Raw genomic sequence first — 8,636 nt, forward strand, 5'->3', positions numbered from 1 at the left:
TCTCCTCTATCTGTTGTTTGTGCCCTCCGTAATCTAGGATAATAGTATCATCAAGAGATACAGTAACCTATGAAGGAGGATGTCACTGTTTGGATCTCAAGTGAAACAATTTATGAAACTGACAAACATTTTTAGCAATGCCAAGCATTTGTAGTTAGACTTTATCAAGATCAAGACCTTGTTCCTCGCTAACAACCTTCAAATTAAAATGAAATATAAAAGTCAAGCATTTGTAGTTAGACTTTATCAAGATCAAGACCTTGTTCCTCGCTAACAACCTTCAAATTAAAATAAAATATAAAAGTCAATTTCAATGTAGTCTGTGTTAAGAAATTCTATAATCATTGGTTATTGGTCGATAATAGCAAACCTCTCCTCCAGTCAACATAGCCATATCATCCAGATTGTCCCTTATGTTATCACCAAATCTAGGAGTTTTGATAGCACATACCTACATTTGAGGAGTGGTAATCAGTTGAAGAATTTACATAAATAAGCTTCACCATGATAACAATTAAGACAGAGATGCAAAAAGGGAAGAAGCACTACAAATGAGACTTCTCTTTGATACAACAAGGAGAAAGAAAACAAAGAAAAAGACTCACTTCCATGCAAGAGTATAGCCCAATAGCTTATATGAGCACTTCGGTGTGCTAAATATCAGGACCAGCACGATGCTTGTTCAGTACAAGCACTACCAGAGCTTCTCCTACATCCTCAGCAACAATGAGAAGTTGCATGCGATTCTACATAAACCAATTACCACTCATCAGATGTCACCAATTTTACGTAGTATCTTACCAGAAGCTGAGACATAACTAAATGATGAGACATAACTAAACAAAGTTACCTTGATAGAAATTTCTAATATTGGAAGGAGTGAATTCATGTTTGCGATTTTCTTGTCATGATAAGAATCAGAGGTTTCTCCATCTCCTGCATAGGTATACAATGGATAAAATGAAATTATGAAAAGCATTCTTAATCCCAGACTATTCATACAGAATCTTCCTTTCCTGTTGATATGCATCTCATCTATGTCTCTTTTGATCTCGGCAAACCTTTACCAGGCCAAAAGCTATCCCCGACACCACACTTTCATGGAAGAGTAGACACATACGAAGCATTTGCAAGGGAAGCTTCCATGTACACACACAAGCAACTTGTGTCATCATAAGAAGTCAAAGCAGGAAATCTATTTAGTTGTTTAGTATGAGAAGGGACCTTTAGACAATAGTAGTTGATATAAACATTACCGTTTGTGGTGTTGGTTAGGTCATTCAATGGAGTGCGAGCCCTGGTTTGTTTTGAGGATGCCATATGCGAGGAAAACGTCAAAAAAGACCAGCACCAGCACCCCATGTATTAAAAAAAACAAGTAGCAAAGTTCAGCTGAAGCTACATGTTGAAAAAAACAATAAGAAGCAAGGGTAAAAGAAAATAGCAGAAATTTTTTGGCTCACCTCTTGAGCTTAGTGGATGTTGTAATCTCCAAATGTCCTTGCTAACTTCTTTCGTCTTTACTTTACAGATTTTTTTTCCAAAAAAAAAAGGAAAGGAGTGAGCTAAAATCTTGACTACATTAAAAGTCCCTTAAAAATGTTGTTCATCATAAATTGGTTTAAAAAACCTCTGCACTATTATCTAATAATTATCTAATTTGCCAGGGATTAGAGACCTAAACCATATAAAAATCAAGGAATTATCCCAAAAATCAAATGTTGCACTTGTTTCCTTTTATAGGTGCGCATATTTGATGCAGCTTTATTTTGCTCATCAAGAAAGATTGTGGATCGTGTAGGCTAGATTCGACCAGTTGTTGGCACCATAGAATAACTTAAAACTCCAATGCAGCCTTCTATCCCTCCAGGGACTTCAGATATGCTTGAATGACATTTAAATTGCTAACTATAGGGGCAATCATTTTGGATCACATGACACCACCATAGATTAATACAAAAGATATCAGGTATGTATGCATTAAGATCTAAATATGCAGTATGATTACATGAGTAATGCACAAAATAACACCTCGAGTTAAAAGAATCATCAGGCAGGCAATTTCAGGAATGGGCACAAGTAACAGAAAATAATCAGATATCAGACGGTTGAAGTTCTGTTTTTTTCTTGAAAGACGGAACTTAAAGTCCTTATCTGGTGAGCTTGTGCCAATACTGCCAACTCTAAAGCCTTTCTTTTTTTACCTATACCTATTGACTTTTACAACCTAAGGTAATTGTTTTTAAATATCTCAAGGATCAGCATTCACTCAAGCAAACTTTTGCAATGACGTGAAACACAGTAACCGACTACTGCAATCTGAATGTGGAATTTACATCCTCCAATTCAAAATATAGAAGCATGAAACATTTGACAAACTTTCATACGAAGAATTGAAGTATAACTGAACTTACAGTCAGCACTCAGTCAACTAAAGGGGTGGGTGGCGGCGCGGTGGATCATGTAGGGTGTGGACCGCGTCCATGGCTGCGCTACTCCTCGACGTCGCCTGCACTTGAAGGATCGAGAGGAACACATGATGCCCTGCGGAGGCCGATTTGGCCGTGATGAGGTTGAGGAGCAACGAGGCAGAGCATCGGGAGGCACACAACCACGGAACCATGGAGGGTGGCGCAAAGGAGGTGCACGAAGCACTAGCAGTAGCCCGATGCAGATCCTGATGGCGGCATGGCAACCTGTTGAGGGGCGGAACCCTAGCAATGGAAGTGTTAGAGAATAGGGGTGGTGACACGATGGTGGAGGGCTGGAGAGTACCACAAGATTGCGGTCGGGGTGAGGTTCGATGAGGCCAACGATGGAAGGATTTGTCGGGCGAAGGAGGATGCAGAGTGGTGATCTGGGGAGATGGTGGGTAGGAAGGCATGGGGATCCTCTTGTGGTGTTGACTGGGCGGTGACTAGCATGGATTGAACTCGAAGACGTGGATCCAGGAGGGAGCGATTGATAGTGGGGCACTACGGGAAGAGCTCGGCGGGGATGTTGGACTCAGAGATGGTGGCGTAGTGCGGTGGGAAGTGATTTTGGGAGAAGCAGAGCGGACAGATCTAGATCTTTACGACAAAGTCAACGCGAGCGAAGGGGTTGAGGAGTGCGGAGCAGGGTGGTTTGAAGCGGAGCGGCGGGTAGGGTAGCGGTGGTGGGGAGGGGGAGGAGGGGTCTGAGGCACGAGCTGGGGAGACAGTGGTAGCGAGCTGTACGATGCAGTGGCTAGCTTCAACTTTGGAGCGCGGCCATGTGTTCTAGGTCAGGCAGATAGTGTTGTACAAAATAGTGCCAAGATATGAGCATATATCTTATTCTATATATATAAATATGATACTGACAAGAGAAGCTATTTATATACATGAAATAGCAGCTGAGAGATATAATACTAACAGCAGCAAGCACCTTAATCAGGTAAAATATCTGAATACCAAAATAAGGCATAAATGAATGATTCCCAGAATGTAATGGCTGAATCATAGTAAAATAAACATTATTGCTCTCAGATTTATGCAACAATTGGCTCCAAGACTTTGAAGTCTTGCTCCCTAATTGTTCTTCTAGTATTATCATAGATTGGGCTATTAATGAGATCTCAACTAGCTTAAAGAACTTGGACATCTAAAATACAAATATTCTGGACAGTGATTGATCTGAAACCTTAAACACAGTTCACTGAACACAGTACCATATAGCCACACAGAAGTGTGAAATCAAACGGAATGATTTCAAGGCTAAGGTATACAGAATAGAATTGCCCACTGCACCATCTGACCAGGAGACAGAAAGGCTAATTGAAATTACAATACATGCGCATCAGATTGCATTTCACATATATCCGTATACAAACACATGTATCCAGCTACTATCATATCAGGCAACAACCAGATTATGACCAAAGGAGTGCATCCAGTATAGACTTCAGATCAGTATCCAGATCTCAAGTTGTCAGCTATTGTACTCATCTAATAGCCCAATCTAAAATACATTTCATCATCACAGAGCAAGATATCAGAGAGGTGAAGGAAGACTCACAGCGAAAATTGATTAAAATCAATATGAAAGAAGGCTAGGCACGGCTAGGAAGCCGCTGACCCAGAAAACCTATCACCCTCCGTCGCCGGCGGTGAAAGGAGATCGGAGATACAAAGCCCTTCACCGTACTGCCACTGCAATGCGGGCGAGCCTTGACGCTGCAGCTCCGGCCACCAACACACTCTCTCTCAAATACAGCACCTGAGATATCACCAGAGAACCTCTAGCTCAAGTTCCCAATGCCGATCCAGAGAGAGTTCACAGGGGAATCGGGAAAAGGTTTTCAAGCACGAGTCTTTTCCACCCAGAGGGAGAAATCAGAAGATAAAGGAGTCTTATCTTCGGTGTAGAGGACCGACGCGCTCCCCCCCAGCGAGATTCCTGCGGCCAGCGCAACAAACCGAAGGCCTCTGCGCTGCTGCAGCGAACCAAGCAGCCAGGGGATTCGGCAAGCTGTTGCAGCCGCCGCCGCCAGCTCTCTCGCCATCGAGAGCATCTCAGCCAGGGGAAAAGCCGCCCCCTTTCCAACCCTAGACACCGCCTAAAGAGGCACCCACGGTGGGCCTGGGCCAAAACCCGAACAGAGCCCACTTCTGGCAGCCCAATAGCGGCCCAAAGACAACAAACATTGAAAATTTTCCAGAAAAATACAACAGTCCCCACCAAATTTTTAATGTTGGCAGTGCACGATTTGATATACAGGAATTGAGTACTGTGTACCTTGCAGGTTTGAACACAATACCTAGTCATATGGACTTTGGCTCAAACAGACAGAGGAGGACTACCCCTTGATCCTCTATCTTGGTGTAAGAGTTTTTACCCATACAACACCCTGTACTTGGCTGCTAAGCCTTTAGCTCTCGGTTTGGACGTTATGGTCATGTCCTAGTACCTTTTATTCATGAGTGTCCCTGAGAGAAGTACCCGGCTTCTCTGTGACTGCGACCACACAACCACACTCACATAGGTGAATTCTCATAGATGTCCTGTAGGACGACACCTATAGCCATTCGGCACTGAATTCATTAAGAGCTAGTAGCTCAACCTCTCCTACAGAAGAGCATAACAGCAAATGGGATTGATTTGCTCTTATATCCACACAGCTTGTTTTCCTAGAGCCTAGTTCACGGGATCTCCGATCTTCTAGGATAGGTTACTGCCGGTGTGAACCTTATCAGTGGGTAACAGTCCCATTCCTCTTGACGCCGCTTGAATGACTGTTCTAGCCATTCCTTTTGTGAAAGGATCAGCTAGATTCCTTTCAGACTGAATATAATCCACAGCGATTATACCCGTCTCTAATGCATGCCTTAGCGACTTAAGTCACCGTTTTATATGCTTCGAAGACTTCATATTGTCCTTCCTACTCTTTACCTTAACCAGAACGGTTTGGTTATCGCAGTAGGTGAGAACAGCCGGAATTGGCTTATCCAATATCGGCAGATCAGAAAGGAGTTCTCTAATCCATTCTGCCTCTACAGCTGCTGATTCTAGCGCTACTAGTTCAGCCTCCATCGTGGAGCGAGTAAGGATAGTCTGCTTAGATGACCTCCAAGACACTGCTCCGCCTGCTAGAGTGAAAACATATCCACTCGTAGCCTTCATGTCATCCGAGTCACTGATCCAGTTGGAATCACTGAATCCCTCTATGACTACAGGATGGCCAGAATAGTGAATCGCAAGGTTCTTTGTCCCCTTCAGATACTTGAGAATCCTCTCCAGTGCTATCCAATGATCATCTCCTGGGTTGGACGTATAACGACTCAACCTGCATACTGCATATGAGATGTCAGGCCTGGTTGCACTGGCCAAGTACATAAGAGAACCTATCACCTGCGAATACTTTAACTGGTCTTTTCCATGACCTATATTTTTCTTCAGCTTAGCATTTGGATCATAGGGCGTGGCTACAGGCTTACAGTCTATCATACCAAAACGTGTAAGCACCTTGTCCACATAGTGGGATTGACTGAGAGTTATCCCATTCTCGCCCTTTATAAGCTTGATGTTTAGAATTACATCAGCTTCTCCCAGGTCCTTCATATCGAAGTTCTGAGATAGAAAAGACTTAGTCTGGTTAATCATTTCTATATCTGTCCCAAATAGCAATATGTCATCCACGTATAGACACAGAATGACACCTCGACCCCCACCATAGCGATAATACACGCACTTATCAGCTTCATTGACACAGAAGCCGACCGAAGTCAGTGTAGTATCAAATTTTTCATGCCATTGCTTAGGAGCCTGTTTGAGACCATACAAGGATTTGATTAGCCTGCATACTTTACGCTCATGTCCTGTTACCACGAATCCATCTGGCTGCTGCATATAAATCTCGTCATCCAGCTCTCCATTAAGGAAAGCGGTCTTGACATCCATCTGATGCACAAGGAGATTATGCGAAGCTGCCAATGCTAAGAGCACGCGGATAGTAGGTAATCTGGCTACAGGAGAATAAGTATCGAAGTAATCCTCTCCTTCCTTTTGCGTAAAACCCTTAGCCACTAATCAGGCCTTGTACTTTTCTATAGTACCATCGGGTCTCCGCTTTCTCTTGAAGATCCATTTGCAGCCGACCGGCTTGTATCCAATTGGGAGGTCTGCCAACTCCCAGGTTCCGTTAGAGATGATCGAATCCATCTCACTACGGACTGCTTCCTTCCAGTACTCCGCTTCTGGTGAAGCGTATGCCTCTGAAAGGTTTCGTGGTTCATCATCCACGACATAGGTGACAAAGTCATCTCCCAGTGATTTTCCCGTTCTTTGCCTCTTGCTCCTCCTAGGTTCCAAATCAGGAACCGTGTCATCAACACTCTGAGGAACATAGTTATCAACTGAAAAATCATGGGAACTAATCTCCTTTGCTCGCATTGGAAAGATGTGCTCAAAGAATGTCACATCCTGAGACTCCATTATCGAGTTAACTGCAATGTCTGAGACCTCGGAATGGACCACCAGGAATCTATAGGCTGTGCTCTGGTGTGCATACCCTAGGAAGACACAGTCGACAGTCTTTGGTCCTAATTTCCTTTTCTTCGGCAGGGGAATATGAACTTTAGCCAAACAGCCCCATGTACGAAGATAGGACAGATTCGGTTTTCTCCCCTTCCATCCTTCATAAGGGGTTACCTCGCGATTCCGAGGAGCGACCCTGTTCAGGACATAGTTTACTGTGAGAACAGCCTCACCCCACCATGAGTTAGCCATACCAGAACTTTGTAATAAGGTGTTAACCAAATCACAAATTGTTCGGTTCTTTCTTTCGGCTACTCCGTTGGCCTGTGGTGAGTATGGTGGCGTAAATTCATGGATTATACCACTTTCTTCACAGAATTCGGAGAAATCCCTGGGAATATATTCCCCACCTCTGTCAGACCTCAGTCTTTTTATTGTCTTCCCCAGCTGGTTTTCCACCTCGGCCTTATAGATTTTGAAATATTCTAATGCTTCATCCTTTGTTCTGAGCAAATAGATATAGCAGAACCTGGTAGCATCATCTATGAGAGTAAAGAAGTACCTCTTGCCACCTTTTGTTAATATTCCATTCATCTCACACAGATCAGAATGGATCAACTCAAGCGGCGAGGTGCTTCTCCCCTCGACCGAGTTAAACGGTTTACGGGGCTGCTTTGCTTGCACGCACACCTCGCACTTGTGGCTCTTATCATAGTTATATGAAGGAATAAGATCCATTTTGCTCAATCGCACAATTGCTTCATTATTAACATGACACAAGCGAGAATGCCAAATATCAATGTTCTTATTAGAATACGAAGAATAGAAAATGTTTGCAGAGCTATCAATAATAGAAATGCGGAACATGCCTCCGCAATCATAGCCTTTCCCTACAAACGACCCACACCTGATCATCACTACTTTATTCGACTCGAAGACTAATTTTATTCCTTGCCGGCACAACATCGATCCACTGAGTAGATTGCGGGTCATGGCAGGTACGAACAGCACGTCCTTTAGGACAAGAGTCTTGCCAGAAGTCAACTTCAGGCTCACTTGTCCTACTCCGCGCACTGCTGCCGAGACCCCGTTCCCCATCAGTACGGATCCACCATATGCGCCCTGAAGAGAAGTAAAACACATCTGATCAGCACAAATATGCCTTGTAGCACCTGTATCAATCCACCAACTTGTTAGTGAATTTGCCATATAGGCCTCAGGTACATACCCACTAGTGGAGTCGCCTTTGCCAGTATCATTGGCCATTGCAACCGCCACATTCACTTGGGCTTTGGCTGCCTTCTGCTGCTCAGGTGTTGGCCCCTTGCCTTTACGATTGCGGCATCTGTTGGCTTTGTGATCCGACTCGCCGCAGACGTAGCAGATAATCTCGGGTTTTTTCTTCTTCTTCATTGCATTAGTCTTCGGTCCCGAAAAACCAGGCTTGGTCTTCTCTTTCTTCGCATTCTTGCCAGAATGGTTCTTATGCTCGACAAAGTTTGCTTGAGCTGGCGCCTTCCCCCCACCATAGCCTGCCTTGGACTTCTCCTCGACATTTATCGCAGCAATGAGCTCATTAAGAGTTAATCGCTGCTTTAAATGCCGACGTGCAGTGACAAAGTCACGCCAAGAAGTGGGCA

General features: G+C 43.9%; 1 long non-coding RNA gene across 4 annotated transcripts; it reads right to left on the reverse strand.

Annotated features, from left to right (window-relative positions):
* Window positions 1-70: 70 nt before the first annotated feature.
* Window positions 71-3,027, reverse strand: LOC133922041 (uncharacterized). Of its 4 annotated transcripts, none has more exons than XR_009910376.1 (7): window positions 2,776-3,027; window positions 2,415-2,714; window positions 1,464-1,523; window positions 1,257-1,297; window positions 851-1,139; window positions 606-746; window positions 71-451 (listed from the first exon to the last, which is right to left on the reverse strand). It is a non-coding gene; the product is annotated as an uncharacterized LOC133922041 (long non-coding RNA). The 4 variants fall into 4 exon arrangements; XR_009910375.1 differs by having other exon boundaries at window positions 851-1,162; XR_009910374.1 differs by having other exon boundaries at window positions 851-1,297.
* Window positions 3,028-8,636: the final 5,609 nt, after the last annotated feature.

Source organism: Phragmites australis, chromosome 6, assembly GCF_958298935.1.
Source record: "Phragmites australis chromosome 6, lpPhrAust1.1, whole genome shotgun sequence".
In the NCBI taxonomy this organism is placed as follows: Eukaryota; Viridiplantae; Streptophyta; class Magnoliopsida; order Poales; family Poaceae; genus Phragmites; species Phragmites australis.